This window comes from Artibeus jamaicensis, unplaced genomic scaffold, assembly GCF_021234435.1.
Source record: "Artibeus jamaicensis isolate MK-2021 breed Jamaican fruit bat unplaced genomic scaffold, CSHL_Jam_final contig_64, whole genome shotgun sequence".
Classification (NCBI taxonomy): Eukaryota; Metazoa; Chordata; class Mammalia; order Chiroptera; family Phyllostomidae; genus Artibeus; species Artibeus jamaicensis.
This window is the reverse complement of record NW_026521911.1, coordinates 10254145-10277268: the sequence shown is the minus strand read 5'-3', so window position 1 is coordinate 10277268 and position 23124 is coordinate 10254145. Positions and strand designations below refer to the sequence as shown.

General features: G+C 41.7%; 1 pseudogene; it reads left to right on the top strand.

The window, feature by feature from the left end:
• The first annotated feature begins 13761 nt into the window (after positions 1 to 13761).
• LOC119063954 (ornithine decarboxylase-like) lies at positions 13762 to 15144 on the top strand (annotated as a pseudogene).
• Positions 15145 to 23124: the final 7980 nt, after the last annotated feature.

Here is a 23124-nt window from a genome sequence, read left to right as displayed (position 1 = left end):
CAGCTGAGGGCCAAGAACATCTGGGGATACATTTTAGCCAACAGGCAACAGGCAAACCAGACTTCAGGAGGTCACAAAAACTAGTCTTGGGAATCGACCAAGTCTTGAGAACTGAAAGACTGGTAAAGACTAGCTTTCAGTGCTTTTAACAATGGAGAAAGGGCAGTGGAAGAGCAAAAAGCTGCCCAATGGAAACTTGTTAGCCCCAGCTTTAAGTCTTATGCCACCTCAGGGTCACCCAGCCCCTGGACTATAATGAACAAAGGGGCAATGCTATTCCAGAGGACAAGGAGGACACTGGAAAAGGGAGTGTCCGCAGCAAAATTGGCCTCAAATACCGGCAGTATCATTCCCTGTTAGAGGAAAGAATATTGGAAAAGTGAGTGTCCTCAGATCTGAAGGAAGCTGGTGTCTCCAAACCAATGATGGTCAAGACACCTGAGAACTGATGGGGCCTGAGGCCTCCCACCACCCCCACTGAACCTCTAATTATCACACCCGAGGAGTCTCGGGTGATCCTTGACATCACAGGTAAGCCCATTACATTTCATTAGACATGGGGACTACTTGCTCTCCTCCGACCCACTCACCAGGGCCTCTTTCTCCCCAAACCTGTTAAATCACTGGGGTAAATGGGCATGCTCAACACTGCCATTTTACTCTACTCCTCGGCTGCAGCCTTGGAAATCTTTTAACACTGCAGAAGTCGCAGTTGAAAAAAAAAAAACAAAAAACAACACAGTGTAGGTCACGTGTATCTGAGAGACACATTCATTATTAGAATGTGCTGAAATGGAACAACAGCAAAAAACCAAATTAAAAATACTGCACATTTGCACTTATTATGTTTAAACATATTTATTTTTAGTTACAATCTAGAAATTATTAAACAAAGAAATATGAAAACATAAAGAATACAACTTTTCAAATAATGGAAACATGGATATCAGTATAAAATACAACAACAAAAAGTCTCTAATCCAGGTAACATTTCGTCTATTATTACATCCTGTCCCAGAGAATAACATAATATACAATTTTCTATAAATGCTGAGAAAATATCTCTCACAGCCACTAATTTGCCCACTTTCAGGTGTTCTAAGTGGGTAAGTTTGTCATCAAACCTGATATAACTATGAACAAATCTAAATCTCCGTAAACATTTTGTAAGTCTAAAAAGTTCAATCGCATTACCATCTGTAGCCCCCAAATCTTGCAAGTTTGGTAGATTGCTGCAAAGTAAATCAGCGAGATGAGGCCTACAGAGGCTTTAATTCGGTTTCGTCTATTTGTTTAATACCTCTTTCTCATGAAAACTGGCGCAAGTTACAGTTGATATATTTATCTGCATACGACACCATTAGATCTAAAATATCATTTGCAAGAAAGCAGTTTCAAGTTCTGTCTTGGCATTTTTTGTGTTTTGTCAAACAGAAGTTGACACAAAAATATTCTGCAACTGTTTTCTAATTTGTCTCTTATTCGATTTTTCCTCCACTTTGATTCTTTATCCTTTCCAACCTGTGCAGCCCCTCCAGAACTCTTCATTCATGTTTAATTCACCTTCACTAGAAATATCTTGTTCAGTATGCAAATCTTCTGAATGAACTTTCACATAATCTGCATCTTCTAAATCACTCTCACTCTCACATTCGACTCTATCATTCTCATCATTGGACTCAAGTAGCATCGGCTGAAGTTCTTCACTACATCTTAAATTATCGAATTGATATGTTTTTCCAGCCACTTTCAATGGCAAGTGAAAAAACTCCACAATGCTGACTTTGAAATTCAGGAAAAGAAAAAAATCCAAGACAAAAACATCAGCACTGACTTTGGAGTTTGGAGTTCGAAATTGTATCTCTTAGAGACACAATTTACTATTGAATATCATACGCCCTTACAAAACACGTACTATGAATAAAATGTCGACTTAAACGTTATGGCCTAAAAATACTCATGGACAACCACACAGCTAGTCATGACCTTGAAACTGTGCACCCAATATACGTAACAATATTTAAGAGTTTGTATCTCTCAGGTCAGCTGTGACCTCAGCAGGGTTAATCAGGCCTTTCTCATAGTTCAGAGGTGCCCCATTCCCATACTAGAAAGAGATATTTTATCTAGCCCAAAACTACCATAACCCCCAGAGTCACCTCTCCCCTCTTTTATCTCCAATACGACAGCAAGACACCTACCCCGGGGAAGACTGGCAAATTAATTGCACTCAGATGCTCTCTAAAGTCGGATTTAAATATTTGCTAAAATATAGACACTTTCACCGGATGAGTTAAAACTTCTCCTATCAGAACAGAAAAGGCTACTGAGGTAGCCAAGTACTTACTAAAAGAAATCTTACCTAGGTTTGGACTTATATCAAATCTTCAAGCTAAGTAGAGGAATTCATTAAAAAAAAATTTCTCTGACCAGGCAGCCTGACTCCATATCTCGGAAAGGGGAACCCTACTCAATCTGGAATACTGTAAAGTCTGCTTTCTCCTCCATCACTTGGTTTTCACCCCTCGTTGTTCCCTTAAGAGTTATAGTCCTCATCTTGGGACCATGTCTGTAACCTTCTCGTCAAATTTGTCGCTTCTAGGATACAACACCTCTCTATCAGGATGTTGGTGGCTTCAGGGATTCTGCCTCACATCCACTTTGGAAAAATGAGCCAACAGCCTCTCTGTTCCAGTTTCAAAACCAATCCCTTACTACCTTAGAGCAGGCAGGGAGATGCCATACCCTACACAGGAAGATGAAACATCCTCCCTCATCAGCCGTAAGAACACTGGACAATGACTTATACCTGTCCCAACCAAAGATACACAGCTTAAATCTTCCTGGCCTGGGAAACAGAGACCAGATATGCAATTATGTGCCAGCTAACTCCAAGGGCAGATGAAGTCAGAGGAACAAATAACGTAAAACTTATTAAAAGCCAGACAGCTTTTAAGATAAAACAACATAACGAACTAAAGAACATTTCCCTACATGTTCATTTTGACACATCAGAATATTTTTAAAGAATGCACTTGGAAAACCAGTGAATATTTGCTAAAACCTTCCCCTAAAATTCTCATAGAAAGCCCCCAAATCCCACATGGTGTGATGATGCTGGGAGACCCTCTAGAAGAGGGGCCACAATAGCCTGCCTCCTCCTGGTAGTAGGGGTGTTACTCTTGGGCCTACCCTGGGCTTGGGCAGTCACTGGCTGACCCAGAAGCCCTGGCGGTCACTGAGCCTTAGCAATACTCAGGGTTGTATACCTGCCGGTTCACGGCAAACACCTGCATTTCCACCTGCTTTTGAGAGTCGTATTTGGACAGGAGGTCGTTCTTGTCTTCGGCAGCCAGGAAGGCAGCTACAGCAGAGCCACTGGCTTCTGCACCTAGGTAGGTGGAGTCGCGGGCCTGAGTCACAGGCATTGGTTGACTCAGAGTCAGCTGTAAGGAAAGTGTCCACGGTGGCCCCGGAGGGGTAGGGGTCCTCGGTGGGGTTGACGGTGGTTTCACCAGGGACGGCATCATGGGTGTCTGCTGTGGCAATGGCTATGTAGGCATTGCCATCAGTGGTAATGGAGTGCAGGTCATCATCTTCTGGATCAGTGTTGGGGGAAGGACTATATGGGGGTTGGATGTCCTGCCTGGTGTGATGGTAGGGGCTGGGCTGAGATTTGCTGCTTCTGTAACAAGAAAAAGTAAGTTGGCTCATTGTCCCCAAAAGGAATTATTTTTCAAAATTGCTCACTGAGAACACAACCTTGATAAATGATGCAAATTAAGAGAATTCAGGACACTGCATTTTTGGTGTACCTATCAACAATGTGCAGGACAGAGTTGGGACTAGTGTAGGCATGTGAAGTATTAAGATGCAAAATTTAAGGAGACATTTACTCTCTGTGTCATGCAAGAACAGGGGCGGCATTTTTATAAACTTGAGACTTACCGCCTCCCTATATTTTGTCTTAGGTTCTTTATTTCCCCCTAGTTCTGGTACTAGTGCCTGGATACCCAAGATACAGACTGCTTCTCAAAGTACAGGTATCTAAGGGCAGAGATGACTTTTAACAAAGCCACAGCAGTCAAAGGAAAATTTTCATCTTCAGAATTAAGAACAGGACTTTCAGCTACAATGAAGTAATTGGTACTAGATGGGCCCTTCTGGAATAAACAATAATAAAATCAGACAAAATATATTTCCAAAAAAATGTTTTAGGTATTAACTAATAACCACCACAGGATTGTGATCCTGCAGAAAAACAAATGATCAAAACCAAAAACAATACAATTTTCCGAGCATCTGTGTTGAGAGTATTTCTAGATTGTATAGCAGAGAGGAGAATCCTATGGACAGAGCCATGTCATTACCATGAGGGACAGTGATCAGAGTTCAGGGAGGCTGAACTCTGATCTCTCTTCAGAATACCAGAGGAAAGGAAGCTAGGCAAAAAGAGCTCCAGAATTCAACATAGGGATTCTCTTGAACTGGTTGCTGAAGTATGCTATACGTGAGGTCAGGCAAAGTACTAAAGAATTGGAGCTATAAGCTGGACAATTCTTTAGAACTCACACAGGGATGAAAGACATTAGAGTTCCAACTGGTGAGAGTAGAGACAGCTTGTTTTTTAAATAGACAGTAATAGGACTAAACTAGTTTTAACAGTAAAGGCTACTATACCCAGTGGAAACAGCCTTAAAAAAAAAAAGAAAGAAAAAGTAAAACAAAACAAAACAACAAAAAACAATAGTCTTCTTTGACAAACAAAAGCCAGTAGGATTTGTTACCAGCAGACGTGCACAAGAGGAAATGTTCAAGTTTCCTCAGGTGGCAGGACGATGACCCCAGATGGAAACGTAGATCTGCACAAGGGAATGAAGAGTACTGGAAATGGCAGAGTGCGTGCATTTAAAAAGGCTATTTATTTTTTACTTTTAAATGTCTTTAAAAGATAACCTTAAAGGAGAGATAATGACTATATATCAGTATGACACATAGAAGTAAATATATGACAAAAATAGCACACGAAACAGGAATTAAAGCATCTCATTATAACATTCTTCTGCCAGTCATAAAGTATTATTATATTGGTTGGTTCAAGGCAGAATGGGACAAGTTAGAGATGCATACTGTAAACCCCACAACAACTACTAAAGAAAGGAAACAGAAAGGTGTAATTAATAGGTCAATCTTAAAGATAAAACAATGAAAATACCAAATTGAGCCAAAAGAGGGCAGGCAGAGAAGAAAACAAGGAACGAATAGCTAATTCTCAATAAATAGCACAATGATACATTTAAAACCTAAGTATATCAGTGGCCTAAATGTGTGGTGTCCAATATAGTAGCTACTGGCCACACATGACTTTGAGTATCTGAAATATGGTTAGTACAACCAAGGAACTAAATTTTAAATTTTTATTTTTAATTAATTTTAATTAAAAAATGGATACTCCAATTATTAGAAATCTTTCAATTATGCTTAAAACAACTTGGTTATATAAATTTACTTTTTCAACTATACATTTTATGAAATCTAAATACAAGTCAATTATTTCTGAAAAGTATTTAGAGACTAAATTGAGATGTGCTGAAGTATAAATGCATACTGGATTCTAAAAATTTGATATAAAAATAATGTAAATTATATTGTTCATACTTTTAAAATGTTTTTGATATACTGCACAAAAACATTGTTAGTATTAATTTTCAATGCTTATTTTTATTTTTGAATGTAGATACTGTATAGGTTAAAATTATATATGTGCCTTATAGTCTATTTCGATTGGAAAGTGCTGACCTAAACAGGCAAGTTAAAAGACAGAACTCCCTTGGCTGATGTGGCTCAGTGGATTGAGTGGCAGCTTGTGAACCAAAGCATCTCCAGTTTGATTCCCGGTCAGGGCACAAGTGAGTTGCAGTCCAGGTCCCCAGTAAGGGGCACACAAGAGGCAACCACACATTGATGTTTCTCTTTCTCCCTCCCTTCCTTTCTCTCTAAACATAAGTAAATCTTAAAAAAAAGAAAAAGACTAGATAACCATAAAATTCCTACACATGAATCTGCTTTGTAACAGAAAACAAAATAAATAGAACACAAGGACAAAACAAAGGAGAAATAGACAGATGCACAATTATACTTTAAAATTCCAACACTCCTTTCTTAGTAATTACTGAAAGAAATAGAAAAATCAGAAAGACTCTAGAAGGCTTCAATAAGACAATTAACCAATTTGACCTAATGGATGGTATAGAACATTCTACCCAATGATATATTACAATTAAAAACACATTTCATTAATTCTTTTGGTGGGGGGGGAAGAGGGAGGAAGATATGTTAATTTGTTATTCTACTTAGTTGTGCATTCATTGGTTGCAGATGTATGTGTCCTGACAGGGGATTGAACCAGCAACCTTGGCATATCAAGATGATTCTTTAACCAACTTAGCTACCCAGCAGGGCACAAATTCTTTGTAAGTGCACATAATACATTTACTAAGATAGACAAGATGCTGGGCAAAAAAAACAAGTCTCAATAGACTTAAAAGGAATAAAAGAACAGAACATTTTTTTTTACCACAATGGAATTAAACTAGAAATACTTTGAATATTTCAAAATATCTAGATATTAAATAACAAATTTATCAATAACCCATGGATCAAAGAAGGAATAACAAGGAAAATTAGAAAATATTTGAACTAAATAATAAGGGCACATTAAAATTTATTAAGTACAGATAAAGCAGTCTGTAGAGGAAATTTTATTTTTACATGTTATTCACTTTATTTTAAATTGGATTCAAAGATTTGTAGGTGAGACTAAAAAAATACAAATAGTATATTTTTTCACTTTTGTTTGAATTAAGTATGAAGATATTTTAATGATCAATAAAATTTTTTAATTTATTAATTTGAGAGTAGAGAGAGAGGGTGATGGAGAGAAATAGAGACACTGATTTGTTCCACTTATTTATGCATTCATTGGTTGGTTCTTTAAAAAAAAAAAAAGATTTATTTATTTATTTATCTTTAGAGGGGAAGGGAAGGAGAAAGGAAGAAAATATTAATGTATGGTTTCCTCTTGTAACCTAGGCCTGTGCCCTGACTGGGAATCGAACCATGATACTATGGTTGGCAGGCCCTCGCTCAATGCACTGAGCTACACCAGCCAGGGCCATTGGTTGGTTCTTGAATGCACCCTGATCAGGGATCAAACCTGCAACCTTGGTGTATTGGGACAATACACTAACCAACTGACCTACGTGGCCAGGACTACTTAATGACAGATTTTAAATGACAATTGTAGGTAATGGAGAGAAGAACTGGTCAGCCACTGTGGAATAATTTAATTTGTTCACAAACTTATCTAATATAGAAGCTTGTGATAACCTCAATGTTAAAAGTATTTTTTTAAATCAGTCAATATTATGTTTCAGTGTACAGCATAGTGTGTGGTTAGACATAACTTACAGAGTGATCATCCTGATAAACTTAGTATCCATCTGACACCATACATTATTATTGTAATATAATTGACTATATTCCCTATATTGTACTTTACATTCCTGTGACTATTTTTGTAACCTCCAATTTGTACTTTTTAATCCCTTTGTCTTTTTCACTCATCTATCTAAAATGCTTCCCATGTGGTAACCATCAGTATGTTTTCTTTATGTGTTTCTGTTTTACTCATTTGGTTATTTTATTCTTTAGATTTCATATGTAAGTGAAATCATATGGTATTTGTCTTTCTCTGTCTGACTTATCTCACTTAGTATAATATCCTTCTAAAGAGAAATTTAGAGTATTAAATGTTTAAGTGACATTTAAATATTAAGGTTTCTTAAATATTAAGAAAGAAGAAAAGTCAAAAATCAAAAATCAACCAGTTCAGAAGCCTCTATTTCAAGAACTAGCAAAAGAGTAAATTAAACAAAGGAGGAATGATATAATTAAGATTAAGAGCAAAAGTTGATAACGGATGATTAGTAAACAAAAAATTCAGTAACATCAAAAGATAGTTCTTTGAAAGAATTAATAAAATTAATAAATATAGATAGACTGGTAAGGACAAAAAATGAAAAGCACAAAATTCCAGTATTAGGAGTGAGAAGACATTACTACAGATCCTTTAGACATTAAAAGAGAAATAACAAAAATGTTTTAAACAACTCTGTGCCAAATTAAGAAGCTAAAAAATACAGAGTTTATTGAATCAATTTAAGATACAGCAAGAAGCAAAGGGTAAGAGATGATTTAGATGAACACAATCAGGAGAGTCTGCAAGCACACTATGTAAATCCGGTACTAAGCAGAGTTCGTATGTCCTGTTTTTCTCTGTCTCATCAGTCCTCTTTCCTGATTGTGTGCTTTTAAAGACCAAAGTGATCTTCAACCAGGGGGCTCAGCAATGTGTTACCTGGGCCAACATGCATACTCACAGGGCAAGCACACTTTGCATAGCTGTAGCTCTTTGTTGACCTAGAGAGTAGTTATAAATTTTATCCTTATTTCTTGGACAAAGATGTATGATGCCAAAATGAATATTACCCATGGGTGGTTAATTTAAGACCTCCTAAATGAGTGCTTCTTATTCTTCAAGTATTTTGAGTGTATCACAAATATCTGGTCTTTCTATCACATTTCTGTCCTTTTCTACATTCTTCCTCTTTCTCCCACATTAAAAATAATAACAATACGACTAGCCTCTCGTTGAATGTCTTTGTTTAATGCAAGGCAAGGATTCTTTATGTAAATCATTTCTTTTAATTCCACATAGTAGTTCTATAAATAAAGCATTATTTTTCATATTTTATGGCTGTGGTATTTTGAGTCTCATTGATGTCACTTCCTCTGATCAGACCAGACCCCTTGCTGATTTTAATTTTGTTCCCAACCAGATATGTGAAGGACAGATACCTCTGAGAAGGAATATTTGTATGTTAAAAAAAAGAATGCTCTTACCTGTTTTTCCACCAGTTTTGGAGCTCCTCTCTCTTACGAAGTCCAATGAAAATCAACAGTATCGGCAGTACTGTCACAGCTGTCACAGGTGAAACTATTATGACAGTCATATTGATGGACTCAGCATCTGAAATACAGATGTGCCCCAATTAGTTTCCTTGAAGAGAGTTGTTCCCACATTCATGATTCTTGCTCAGTGAATCTCCAATCTTATTCCATCTAAGAGTACTGCATTGTGGGTCCTCATTCTATCTCCATTTCCCTTTCGAATTATGGTTAATTAGTAAGTTCAAGCATCCATTCAAATATCATCTTACTTAGTTTACTTGCTCAGAAAATAAATTTAAGCAAGTAAATTTATTTCTGCCATGGAAGAATAGCAATGTAACAGAATTGAGAGTATTGACAAAAGAGTGGGTCAGCCACGGAGTTCACACAGGGCTGAAGGTGGTAGCCTGGGATAGCATGAAAAAAACCAAGGGAATCAGAGGTCTCTAGGAAGCTGAAAAGCCTGTATAAAAAGAGATAAAGTAGAAAGTTGGAAGAATTGGAAGCTGTGCTCAAAAAATGAGATATTGGGGTTTAATGTTTTAGAATGTAAACATTTCACTTTTGGATCAAGGCCAAGGTCTGACAACAGCAGTGAAGTGGGGCTCTGCACTCTCCCTGCTCCTGGAACACTTGATGCCTCTCCCTTCACCGTTCTTACTGGCCGACTTCCACTCACGCTCAGTCATCAGGTGCAATGTTACCTCAAAGAAGGCTTTGTTGGGAAAAGGTGCCCAAAATAATAGAAATAAGGCAAACACAAAATCCATGTCTTTTCAATGTCATGCTAAAACACTATCTGATAAATTGGTCAAGGGATCATCTGTCTTGGGAAATAAAATTTTGTTTTTATTGACCTACAGAACATTAACTTAGCAGTCTTACTGTAGGATTAAGTTTTTTCACTGATTTTGAACCAGGAAGAGTGGATAACAATATCCACTCTTTCTCTCCCTTTTGAATTCCTTCAAATTATGGCCCCCAATTTCTATATATTCTTACAAGAGTTATGTTTTTAACATTTTGAAAATTGTACTTTGATTTCTTCTCTTTCCATAATCTATCTCTCCTTTGTGTTTTTAATGCACCCTCTGCTTGCTGTATACATTTCATCATAATTAAGTTTAATTCATTCACAGAATATGTATTGAACTGCTCTTCTGTGACACACATGGAGTGAAAGATCTTAGTAATACTGTGATGAATGAGGCAGACATGGGCTAGCACAGCCTTTTCCAGCTACTAGAGTGTAAGTTTCTTAAGTATTGACTGTCTTAGCCATGGCTGCCTTCTCAGTGTTATGCATCATCCTGGCCCACAAAAGCTGCTCAATAAAATATGATGGATAACTGTGGATGAATGTATAATAGTGGAAATGTGGCCTTCATAGAACCGAGATGCTAGTCTGCTAGATGAACTGAGTCTGCTAGATGGAATAAGTAATCTAAGGTGATGGCAGGCATTGGGATGAACAGGAAGACTATAGTTCAGTCATAAGTAAATTAAAAAAGAATATTTAGTGACAAAAACTTAAAAAAACAAAACAGGAAGCATTTATATGATTGGAAAAGGGAAAGGGTTGGAATTGACCCTTGTAATTGAATGCAATGCCAGGAAAGTAGGATCCTTAGAGGAAATTTAGGTTTTAATTACGGCAAGAAGGTAGATGGAATTTGAGGGAAGAGATGGAAGATATCTAGGAACTTATTTTAATGAATGGAATCTTTGGCTGAGGGAACCGTCTCTCTGACATAGACTCCAATTGCTTTTATCCATACTTTGTGATTTCCCCATGGAAATCAAGATTTGAGCTGAGAAAAAGGAAGAGGAAAAAAGAAAAGCCAGGTTCTAAGTTCATTTTGTTACACACATACGCCTTCCCTGCTTTTGAATAGTTTTTCCTGCTGTGTAGAGCTCAATGTACAGAATGGGAAACTGAGGCTCAGAAGAAGTCTTGGGGACCTCGACTCCTGGGCTACAGAGGACTCCAACACAATCCAACACAAGTGCCCCCTGCCTATTTTGTCACTCCCACTATGAGTCTCTACTACCTTTTATGCAGCCCCAGCAGTAATATGCACAGTAATAGGGTGAGAAGTAATGACCATCTCCCTTTCTCCTATGATTTCTTTACATTTTTTTTGGAAAACTGGATCAGAGGAAGGAGCCCATCCCAGAACAAACCCACCCCTGTAGGGAATCAAGAGGATAATTGTGGGTCATTACCTTCCATTTTCTTCTCTTCAATGGAGCAACTGCCATTTTTTAATGTACAGTTATAGTACGTTCCATCATCGAGGAATTTCACAGTCATGGTTTCATTGCATTCCCTAAACTTTGCCTTTCTTAATGGCCCACCAGCACACTTCTTCATGGCTTCTTCAGGCCTGTCCCTCCCACCCTTGCACTGGTAACACTGGAAGCATCGGGATCGGGGACACATTATTTGCATAGTTTCTCCATTTTGAGTATCCAAGAGTGAGCAGGACAGGCCAGCTTTCCCACACAGGTTGCCTGTCACAGGTGTGCAGAGCCCCTGACTCTGTAATGGTTCTGAAAAGAGAACAGAGATGAGTCAGGGTAGGCTAGGGGTAGGATTTGCGCAGATGAAGAAAGAGTTGATTACACACAGAATTGGTTATTTCTATCTTAACAAAGTCCTGGGAAAAAGGTCTGAAAATAGTTGCTGGATCTTGGGGAAAGAGGGTTTCTTTTTTTTTTTTTAAATTTATTTATTTATCTTTAGAGGGGAAGGGAAGGAGAAAGGGAGAGAAACATCAATGTATGGTTGCCCTTTGCGCATCCCCTGCTGGGAACTGGCCTGCAGGGAACCGGCCTGCAACCCAGGCATGTGCCCTGACTGGGAATCGAACCGCGATTGTCTGGTTCGCAGGCCCGAGCTCAATCCACTGAGTTACACCAGCCAGGGCCAGAGGGTTTCTTTTCTTACACACACAGAAAACTAAGAGGAAGGTGGAGATATTGGATGTAGGAGATGTAGGCCTGGCAAAGATGAGGCAAGAAAAGGATTTCGGGGACAAATTTTGAGGATGCTCTCAATTTTGGTGTACACACATAGGGTTGGCAACATCCTGAGAGCAAGAACCTCTTTCAAATTTGGGCTCTCAGCTCTTCACTTAACTCATCTATAGGGAGGGACCTGTGTGGTATGACTGCAGGAATAGACCTGCTAACTTTTCATGTCACGTTCTGTCCCTGTCCTTAGGAGGGAGGGAATGCATGGGAACTCAGATGGCTCTGGAGTGGACAGCTGAATAACTGTATGGACGAAGAATCTGAAGCAGCTCAGTCGTAAACATGTTTGAGAATCATTAATACTCTTTGCCATGAGCATGGGATGTGAAATGGGGGCATACAAGCTAATTATTGCCAATTTTATTCTACATTTTCTTGGGGCTCTAAGAATTTAGGCTTCTTTATTACTATCAGAGCTTTTTATTTTCTCCAATCTTTGTTCCACCACATGCAAGTTTGTACTTAGGCACACACAAATGCACCAGCAGTCTGGACCAGGAGATATAAGTAAAAATATACATTTTTTTTTTACATCAATGTGTAGTTGCCTCTCACATTCCCCATACTGGGGACCTAGCCTGTAACCCAGGCATGTGCCCTGACTGGGAATTGAACTGGTGACCCTTTGGATCACAGGCTTGTACTCGATCCACTGAGCCATATCAGCCAGGGAAAAATATATACTTTGTAAAAAAAACTTATGCACTTACTGGTAAATAGTAAGCAGAATAAAGTTAGCTTCTTTTCCCCCACCCCCAGGATCTCACAGCATTTGTATTTTAGTTAAATTTTCCTTTCAGTTTCCCCTCTTTTTCTTTTTTCTCCCCTTTTACATATCAGAGAATCAGACTCATATGAGTATTACTACCTGCAGCCAACATGGGCATCTGAAGGCAGAGGCAGATTGAGATGAAGCTCCCGTAATACACAGTGGAGACTCGCTGTCTTCTCAGGTGACTGAAGCAGGGTGACCCTAAGGCTTTGTGCTGATGACACATTGGAAGAGAAGAAAAACATTGCAATGAGGAGAAAGATAAAGAGAACCCTGAGACTTAAGTCAAAGTGCAGAGAAAGAAATGAATGCAGGAATCTCACTCCTGGGCATGGAAGGGGCACATCTTATCTATGGGACTAAGGTGAAGGCAGAGTAAGGTTCTTGCTCCCTTTTCTACATGTTTTGGTAACATTAATTTTCAGGACTACTCAGGGTACTCATGAGTCCAGCTATCCTCTATATAATGACTCAATCCCAAATATCCATCTCTTGTATGTATTGTCTAGTGATCCAGTGGCTGAACCCTGCTTCTAGCAGGACTGGGAGCTTATAGGTCCCTCTGTCTTGGGACAACAGAAAAAGTGGGTGACTTTTATTATTTCCTGCTTCATTCCCTTTCCCCCTACCAGCATCCTAGCACCACCTAGGCTGCCCTTCCTCCATATGAAGGAGTGACTTGGTGGCCAGGCAGGTGGCTCAAGGGGGTGCTGGGAGGTCCAGTGGACTCCCAAAGGCTGTGGCATGCCCCTATGCTTGGCTTTAGGCACCCTTGTACTCTGAGGACATTTCCATCACTGCACAAAGAGAATATGAGAATGCCCATCTTCTGTGGGACTTAAAATTTCTGGGGAACTGCTTTTGTGAAAAGCTGGCAATAATTTCTTTACATTCCATCTTAGTTTTCCTTTTTGTTGAGTTTCAGATGAACATCCAGAACCATGAACAGCTTTAGTGATAAGGGTTTGGCTGCCATTTCCCTGATGAAGGCTTTACTTCCAAGGACATTCTGCACAAAAAAAAATTAATGAACTTTCTTCTTCCAATGATAAGGATGCATTCCTTGTAGTGGACCTGGGAGATATTCTAAAGAAACATCTGAAATGGTCAAAAGCTCTTCTTTGGGTCACCCTCTTTTATTCAGTGACCGCAGAGTCAAAGTGAAGACCTTGTGGCCATTGGGACCAGATTTGACTGGGCCAGCGAGACTGAAATACAATTGGTGCAGAGTCCTGGAGTACCTCCAGGGAGGATTATCTATGCAAATCCTTGCAAACAAGCGTTTCAGATTAAATATGCTGCCAATAATGGAGTCCAGATGATGACTTTTGACAGTAAAGGCGAGTCCATGAAAGTTGCCTGGGTATATCCAAAGGCAAAGTTGGTTTTGCAGCTCACCACAGATGACTCCAAAGCAGTCTGTCATCTCAGTGTTAAATTTGGTGCCACTCTCAAAACCAGCAGACTTCTTTTGGAATGGCAAAAGAGTTAAACACTGATGTCACCAGTGTCAGCTTCCACCTGGGAAATGTATATATACTGATCCTAAGACCTCTGTGCAAGCCATCTCCAGTGCCCACCATGACTTTGACATGGGAGCCGAGGGTGGTTTCAACATGTATCCGCTTAATACTAGCGGTGGCTTTCCTGGATCTGAGGATATAGAGCTTAAATTTGAAGAGATAGCCAATGTCAGCAACCCAGCCCTGGACAATTATTTCCCATCCAACTCAAGAGTGACACCCATAGTGGAGCCAGGCAAATACTATGTTGCATCAGTTTCACACTTGCAGTTAATATCACTGTCAAAAACTCATATTAAAGAAACAAACAGGCTCTGATGAAGACGAATTGAGTGAAAAAATACTTTCTGTATTATGTGAATGATGGAGTATATGGATCATTTAATTGCATGCTCTATGATCACCCACATGTGAAGCCCCTTTGCAGAAGAGGCCCAAAGCAGTTGGGAAGTATTCATTTAGCATATGGGACCAATGTGTGATAGCCTTGGTTGCATAATACAGTGCTGTGGCTTGCCTGAACGCATGAGGGGGATGGGATGCTCTTTGAAAACATGGGTTCCTACACTGTTGCTGCTGCTTCTACTTTCAATGGATTCCAGGGTACCGATCACCTATTATGTGATGTTAGGGCTGACAAGGTATCTGATGCTGCAAGTCCAGAACCATGGTTTTCCACCTGAGGTGGAAGAGCAGGATGTCAGTACTCTGCCTGTGTCCTGTGCTTGAGACAGTGGGATGAAGGGCCACCCAGCAGCCTGTGCTTCAACTCCTAGTAATGAGCAGATGCCACTCTTGTAGTTGTTACTGTGAGGATAGCTTGAACTAAGGGATTGGAGGGGATCACTTACATTACTGCTGGTTTTGAAATGTCTTTGTAAGCAGGGTTAGCAGAGATGAAACAACATGAAAGACTACGAGATGGGGCACACTTATTTGTGTTTCCAGGGAAACTATTTTAATATTTGTTTTATATGGATTTTTACTCATTTTTAAATGCTACTGAAGAGTGCCCCTAAGCCACCAACTGGTATTTGTAGCTTGTAGACTGGCAGAATGGGTCAGAAGCTTAGTGTTGTGACCCATTTTAAAAATAAAGTACCCTGAAAATTAAAAACCACAACAAAACAAAAACAAAAACAAACCCCAAACCCCAAATGATCTCACCTATAAGTGGAACATAATCAACACAACAAATAAGCAAGCAAAATATAGCCAGAGACAATGAAATAAAGAACATACTGACAGTAACCAGAGGGAAGGGAGGAGAAGGATAGTGAGGAAAAATAGGGGAAGGGTCCTCAGTGAACATGTATGAAGGAACCATGGACAAGGCCAAAGAGGGGAAGGATTGAGGTGGGAGGTTGGAGGTGGTGGTGGGTAGGACAGGAGAAGAAGTGGCGGTGGGAAAATGGAGAAAACTGTACTTCAACAAGAATTTTTTAAAAAACCCAACTGAATTTTCCTCAACGTTTCGAAGTAAGGAAGTTACTTTTCAGATTGTGCATGTAATGTTAAGACAATCACTTTGCAGTTGGTTTGCCCATAACAATTGCCAACGGACAAAACATACCTGATGTGAGGACACAGTTGGAGTGCTGCTGCTTTGAGCTCCACCAGGACTCCCCGCCTGTCCTCCTTGTTCCTCCAATCCACTCCATGCAGGGCCACATTTGGGCTCCTTGAGCACCAGCATTTTGAACTCTTCCTGTCGCTTTATGGGATCCTTTTCCTGAAGGGCAGCAACATCCAGTGCAGTCGGCTGAAGACTAGATCTAGGTAGTCCATCAGAGTGCATATTCACTGTTACCAAAGAGTGGTTGTCAGAACTTGCTGTTCTTATTTGTTGTTCATCTTGCACAGCCATCTGAAGGACCAAAGTGGTGAGAAAACAAGTATAATATGTGTTTAAGGATGGAAGATAAAGTCCCACTGGTATCTGTGCTAGAACATTGAACCTTCAACTAAGTAGACGCCCTTTCCCAAATCTCTTGAAAGTGTAGGAAATAACAGGTTGGGGGTGAAACTTCATGGTAGCTACCTCACTTAGACAAGAGAACCTTGGCTGGTTTCCCCCAACCCCAAAGGACAGAGCCAGCTTCCCTCCAATGGCAGGGAGGGGACACTAGAAACAATGCAGAGACCTAAGAAGCTATTGAGGGGACTGACAGAGAAAAGTATAAAGATCCTAGCAAAGTGTTTGAGGCCAGTAGTACTAAGCTCTTCAGATAGCTAAATGTTGACCAAATTGTCTTTAGAGAAACTCACTACAAAATAAAAATGTTCAGCCCTGGCTGGTGTAGCTCAGTGGATTGAGCACGGGCCTGCGAACCAGACAATCGCGGTTCGATTCCCAGTCAGGGCACATGCCTAGGTTGCAGGCTGGTTCCCTGCAGGCCAGTTCCCAGCAGGGGACACACGAAAGGCAACCATACATTGATGTTTCTCTCCCTCTCTCCTTCCCTTCCCCTCTAAAGATTAAAAAAAAAAAAATTAAAAAAAAAAATAAAAAAATAAAAATGTTCAATACAATTTCACTTCTCTTTGTACTTCTTCAATACCACACATGACATATTAGGTGGAACCCAAAGGAAATGGTTTTGAAAAAAGGAAAGCAGGAATAAGACTTATCAGGTTAATGTGATAAATCGGCGTTCTCCCAGGCAACTCCCAAGTAGCAGCACACCAGCTCTGGTTTGGGGTCTTCCTCTCTAAGAGCAGGGATTTAGACTATTTTTCCAGCTGTCAGTCATACTTTGCTGGAACAGACTGATGTTCTTGGTAAATTCCTTTAGGGATTTCACTTGGTCCACCACGGCTACTTCCTCAGCCTATGCAGATATCACCAACTAGTGAGTTCATTTTAGTCTCTCCCCCTGCCTTTTCGTATTTGTAAGTTTCTTTACAGAAAGTGAATATTCTGGCTCTTGATCCTTAATATATTTATTTTTTTGATCAACCCCCTCTATGAAGCCAATTTCTCACCTGTTTCAACCCCTTCTCCTACATGAACGCTCTGCTCAGTTGTCTCCAACACTATAGTGGGCATTTCGTCCACATGGAACCTCCTTACCTTGTTGGGCTCTGGCAGGTTCCACCCCATTCCACACTGTGCTCTGGCTCTGACACTCACTGGAGAGCTCCGTCCCTTCACAGACTTTCACCTCACCCATGCCCGGATGTCTCCGGACATCTGGAGGGGTTGGTATCCCTTCACTGCTTGGGCTCTGACCCCTTGCTGTGGACCGGTTCAGTTCCCTTTCTACCCCCTGTCCCACTGTACTGTAGCACAGAAGCTGACTTAGCTCTGATTATCCCAACACTTTAAAATTGGTTGGTTCAGGAAGGAAAAGGAAGAGCAGGAAAAAATATGGGTAAGGGGGGAAAGTCTATCCCTTGCCTTTTAAATAAAAGACATTTGTGAGAGATGGAATGGGAAGTAAGTCTCACCAACCAATTTAAGAAAGAGTACATATGGGGTTTGAGGATAGAGATATTCATCTTGTTAACATTACCTGAGTTCTGTTAAAGAGTCTTTTTTTTAAAGATTTTACTTATTTATCCTTAGAGGGGAAGGGAAGGAGAGAGGGAGAGAAACATCAATGTATGGTTGCCTTTTGTGCATCCCCTGCTGGGAACTGGCCTGCAGGGAACTGGGCTACAACCCAGGCATGTGCCCTGGCTGGGAATCAACCACGATTGTCTGGTTCGCTGGCCCGCACTCAATCCACTCATCTACACCAGGAAGGGCCTGTTAAAGAGTCTTTTTACACCCTGAGGTGTGTGTACACTCTATTTAGAAGACCACTGATCTAGGTGGCACAGATTAAGTAATAAAATACTGGAAAACAGGCTCCCAATCCTTTTAATTACCATAATTATTGTACCCTAACCTCCACAGTTCTACCCCCGACTTTTACTCCTTTTGTTCTCTTGCATCCCACTTTCCTGTCAAGAAGCACAGCTCTGCATCCACTCCTCCTCTGTGCTGTAGAACTTTTCACAGAACACTGACTCAGTCCTTTACGCAAACTGCCTCCTCCAACACCAGAACTGACTCCCATTAGAGGCAGTCCTTTGTCTCTGTTGTGGGGTGGGTCTCTGATAATCTGTGGTAGCTCTCTGGTCCTGCTTTCACCCTTATTGGGAATACAAGGCAATATTACAGCTTTGGGTCATCAAGTCCACAAACATGGTGATACACTATTGACTAGAATGTGGTAGACATCACGGAGTTTTTAATTCCAATTTCCCAAATCACAATACCACTAAAAAACTATGATGACTAAAACAGTCCAGTACTGGCAGAAAAACAGATCCGTAGATCAATGGAAGAGAAGGGGGAACCCTAAAATGAATCTGCATAAATGGTGCTGAGAACCCTGGACAACCACAGGCAAAATGACACAAAAAACTAACTGAAAAACCAAACAATTTTTCACAACAAACACTTCCTCTCCTGGACCCTCGAAGGACCGGCCACCCTGCTCCCACCAGTCAGAAGTCATCGCAGACATGAAGCTTCTGCTCACCTTTTCCTCCCTTGGCAGTGCCTCCGGGGGGCTAATATGATGTCAACTGAGCTCAGATGTGGTTCCGGTTTCCTGAAAGCTGCGGTGGCACTAAGATGAGGCAAGTTTCCTTATAACAGATATGGCGACTCGTCCTGAAGCAGAATGGAGACTGAAACAGGAACTACTGTGCACTACTGAACACGCCCTTCCGCTTGTGTTCACGGAAAATTGGTCCCCCTAAAAGTGCTCATTTAGCCGTGGCTGGTGTAGCTCAGTGGATTGAGTGTCAGACTGTGACCAAAGAGTTGCTGGTTCAATTCCCAGTCAGGGCACATGCCTAAATTGTGGCCAGGTCCCCATTAGGGGGTTGTGTGAGAGGCAACCACACAATGATGTTTTTTTCCCTTTCTTTCTCCTTTACCCTCTCAAATAAATAAATAAATAAATGAAATCTTGGAGGGGGGGGAGCTCTCATTTATTAGGGGTGGGGGGGGGAAGGGCCCCAGCAAACCTGTTCCAGAGACGTGAACACATAATTGTTTCTACTGGAAGTGCTCATTTAAATTGGGAAATTAAGAAGTTAGCTGCTGAAATTGGTCTAGAGGTAATGCTCAGGAGAAACCAGCTTGGACAAAGTGTTCACAGCACACCAGCTGGCTGAATTGCACCCCTTACCCTGAGGATCCTGCCTGCTCCACACACACTGGCTAAAGCTGGAACAGAGAATTTGCACCCAGGTCTCTCTAGATCCTCAAGGTAGAACCCGCCGTGCCCTCATACACTGGTGTGAAGCCATGTGCAAAACAGCACTAAAAATTAACTGAAAAACTGATCCTTTTCCACACTAAGCCCTTCCTTTCCTCGGCCTTCTGAAGATCAAAACCTCTCACTGCACACAGGAAGTGTCCCCTCACCTTTTCTTCCCTTGGTGGTGCATCCAGGGAACTTGCTGAGGAAAGGCAAGTTCTCTCAAAACAGAGGCCAACAAAGTCTGCAAATGGCAGCAGGATGACTCACGTGCCCTCTTGCTCTGCATTCAGGTAATTGGGGAATGTAAGTAGTATGTTCCCAAAGCTGGTCCAGAGGCAGTGATCACAAAAAGTGGTAGCACAGGAAGTATTTGTCCCCCAAAATCCAGTCCCAAAGCTGTGCTCACAAAAAGTGGCCGCATGGCAGTTCTCGCTCAAATTTGGGCCAATGAAAATGTGCCTGGGAAGCCAGTCCACAGGATTTGCTCTTGAAAAGTGGTCCCACCAGAAATGCTACCTTCAACTGGGGCAGGAAGGATGTGCCCCAGAGCAAAATGGTCCACAAATAAAATGCTCACTTGAGTCCTGGATGGTGTGGCCTAGCAGACTTTATCAGCCTGCAAATCAAAGGGTCGCTGGTTTGATTCCAGGTCAGGGCACATTCCAGGGTTGGGGGGCAGGTCCCTAATTGTGGGGGCACGAGAGGCAACCACACACTGATGTTTCTCTCATTCTCTCCCTTTCCTTCCCCTGTCTCTAAAAATAAATAGATAATATCTTTAAAAAAAAGATACATGAAAAAAATGCTCAGTTGAAAACACAGTGGATAAAGTGCTCACAGATCTCCAGCTGGCTGAAGTGTACTGCTTACTCTAGGCATCACCTTTGATCCTTAAACACAGGCTGGACACATGCTGTAGACCAGGTGGAGAAACTGCCTCTAAGTCTTACCTTGCTTTTTATGCAAGTACCTCCACTACCTCTCATAGGCTGGTTGGAACTGGATGAAGAAATTGCATTTAGGTCTCTCATCAGCCTTTTCCCTTAGCAGCCAGGCTCCACTGTGGGTGCAACTTTGCCCTCAAGCCCCCCCACCCGTACGCCATGGATGAAAGTAAACACTACCAAGACATGATCTGCTTGGGGAGGAGAGGTGTCCAGTTTCTCAGAGGAAAAAGGCCTTGAGCCCCTTCCTTCAGGGACTTTTATTGGGTTGAAATACACAGGAATACAGGGCAGCAAGGATCAAACAGTAGATAATATTTCAAAGAAATCTGAGGGCTCAGTCTGAGTCAGAGTCTGTCAGGAAGGGGGTTTTGCAGAAACTTTAAGGTTTCCTGCTTGGACCCTTAACATATGAATGAAAGCACTCTTGGCAAAGCAGGTTTTACAGGATTTTTAGGAATTCTTTCTGATGCCAGATTCCCCCCCCCCCCCCCCAGATATCACTCTAGCAAGGCAAGGAGCTGCACCCCTCCCCAACAGGTTTTCAGGCTTAAGTGGATTAGAGCCAGGAAGTGCTTCTCCCAGAGGACATGGGGACTAGGGCTATGTCTCATAGCGGGTGTGTGTGTTGTACAAGGGTCCATTGCAATTGCAGTCCCCCACCCTGGGTCCTTCCATGAAGGCCTCCCAAGTGATGGAGTCTGACTTACGTTGCCCTTCCTCTGAGAAGTCTTACCTGTCTCTGACTTCCGACCATGCTTTGGGGGCAGGGAGAGGTAACTGAGGCAGCATTCGCTACCAGAGACAAGCCTTTGTCTCCTGTGGCTCGCATTCTGGAGGTCACTCACTCATCCTTAGCCATGAAGAGTAGTTACAATTCCTAAACCAGGCAGAGCGGTCCCCAATACTCCACTGACTATCACTGGCTAGGCTAAATCTGAGATGAAAATTTGAGTTCAGGTCTCTTTTCAACCTTGACCCCAGGACACCCTCTGTTCATCACATACTTGGTGAAGCCAGGAGAAAAAAACAGCATATCAGCTCCAGGTCTCTTCTCATCCGTTTTCCCAAGCACCCTCCAGGATGAAGTATTTATCTCCTGGTCTTGCCCCTTTTGCCTGGTAACCCCCTCGGCTTGCACAAGCTGGCTATAGCAGAGACACAGAATTCAACTCAAGAACTTGACCTGACCTGAGGACCCCAAGACGCCCTCTGCTTTTCACATCCTGGCTAGAGGTGGGAGAAAAATTTACCTCCAGGTTTCTCCTTGCCTATAACCCAGAACCCCCTCAGCCCCTCACGGGCTATATGAAGATGAGATAAATAATTCACCTCTAGTTCTCTCATCTCTTACCTGAATATCCACTCTGCCGTTCACACATTTCCCCGAACCAGATGGTGACTGCCCCTCAGGTCTCTATTACCTCCTTATTCAGACATGCTCCTCAGCCCCCGACACGCTGACTGGAGAGTAGATGGAGAAATATTGTAGCATCCAGGTCTGTCCTAGCCCTGTTCCCCAGGCACCCACTCTGTCCCTCACACAATGGACTTGAGCCAGGATGGAGATTTTGCTGCCTCATTTGCCATGCATCTCCTCTGTTCAATAGCTCGTTGGAGCTCCCATACCCTTACCCCAGGCAGGACACCCTGTGCAACTCACATACTGGATAACAGATATTTGGATCCTAAGAAAAAAGACACCTACAAATAAGGGCTCCTGGTGAATATCTAGGATCAATTTTTAAAAAACAGTCCTGGCTGGGTGGCTCAGCTGAGTGGAACATTGTCCCATATGACAATGGGACTTGCAGGTCCCATTGAAACTTGCAGGTTTCAATGCAAACTTGCAGGTCCCAAGAAACTTGCAGGTTCGATTCCCAGTCAGGGCACATGCCTAGGTTGTGGGTTTGATTCCCGATTGAGGCATGTATGGGAGGCAACTGATCAATGTTTGTCTCCCTGACTTCCTCTCTCTCTAAAATTCAATAACAACTATATTTTCAGGTAAAGACTAGCAAAAATTATTTTTTCTTAAAAAAGAGCCTAAGAGCCATTTCTACATGGGCTCCTCACACAAATAGCACTTTAGGGAGTAGTTAGCACTGATGCTCATACTTCTTTCCTGCTTTGAACTGACTGATGAAGACATCTAGAGGGAACAGAGTGAAGAAGAAACAACAAAACCAGACCAGAACTTATGGAGCAGAGCACAGCTGAGCTGCCTAGCCTGAGTGGGAGTTGCCCAGGGCTACCTTACCCCAGGGATTCCTCACAGCCAGACTCCAAAGCGCCCCAAACTCAAAAGCAGACCATAGACCCTGAATGCCAGATACCAGATTCCAAACACCAGACCCTAGACTCAGAGCTGCACAAGGACCCCACACATGAACCCAGGACATAAAGCCACACCCAAAGAGACCCCAGACCCCAGGCACGCAGATGAATACAGATTTGACACCAGACCACAGAACCTGGAGATGGAACTGAGATACATAACCAAGACCCCATAGCCAGACTCTGGAGATGGAGCCAGACACTGGACTCCAGTTGCCAGATGCAGAAGGTGTACC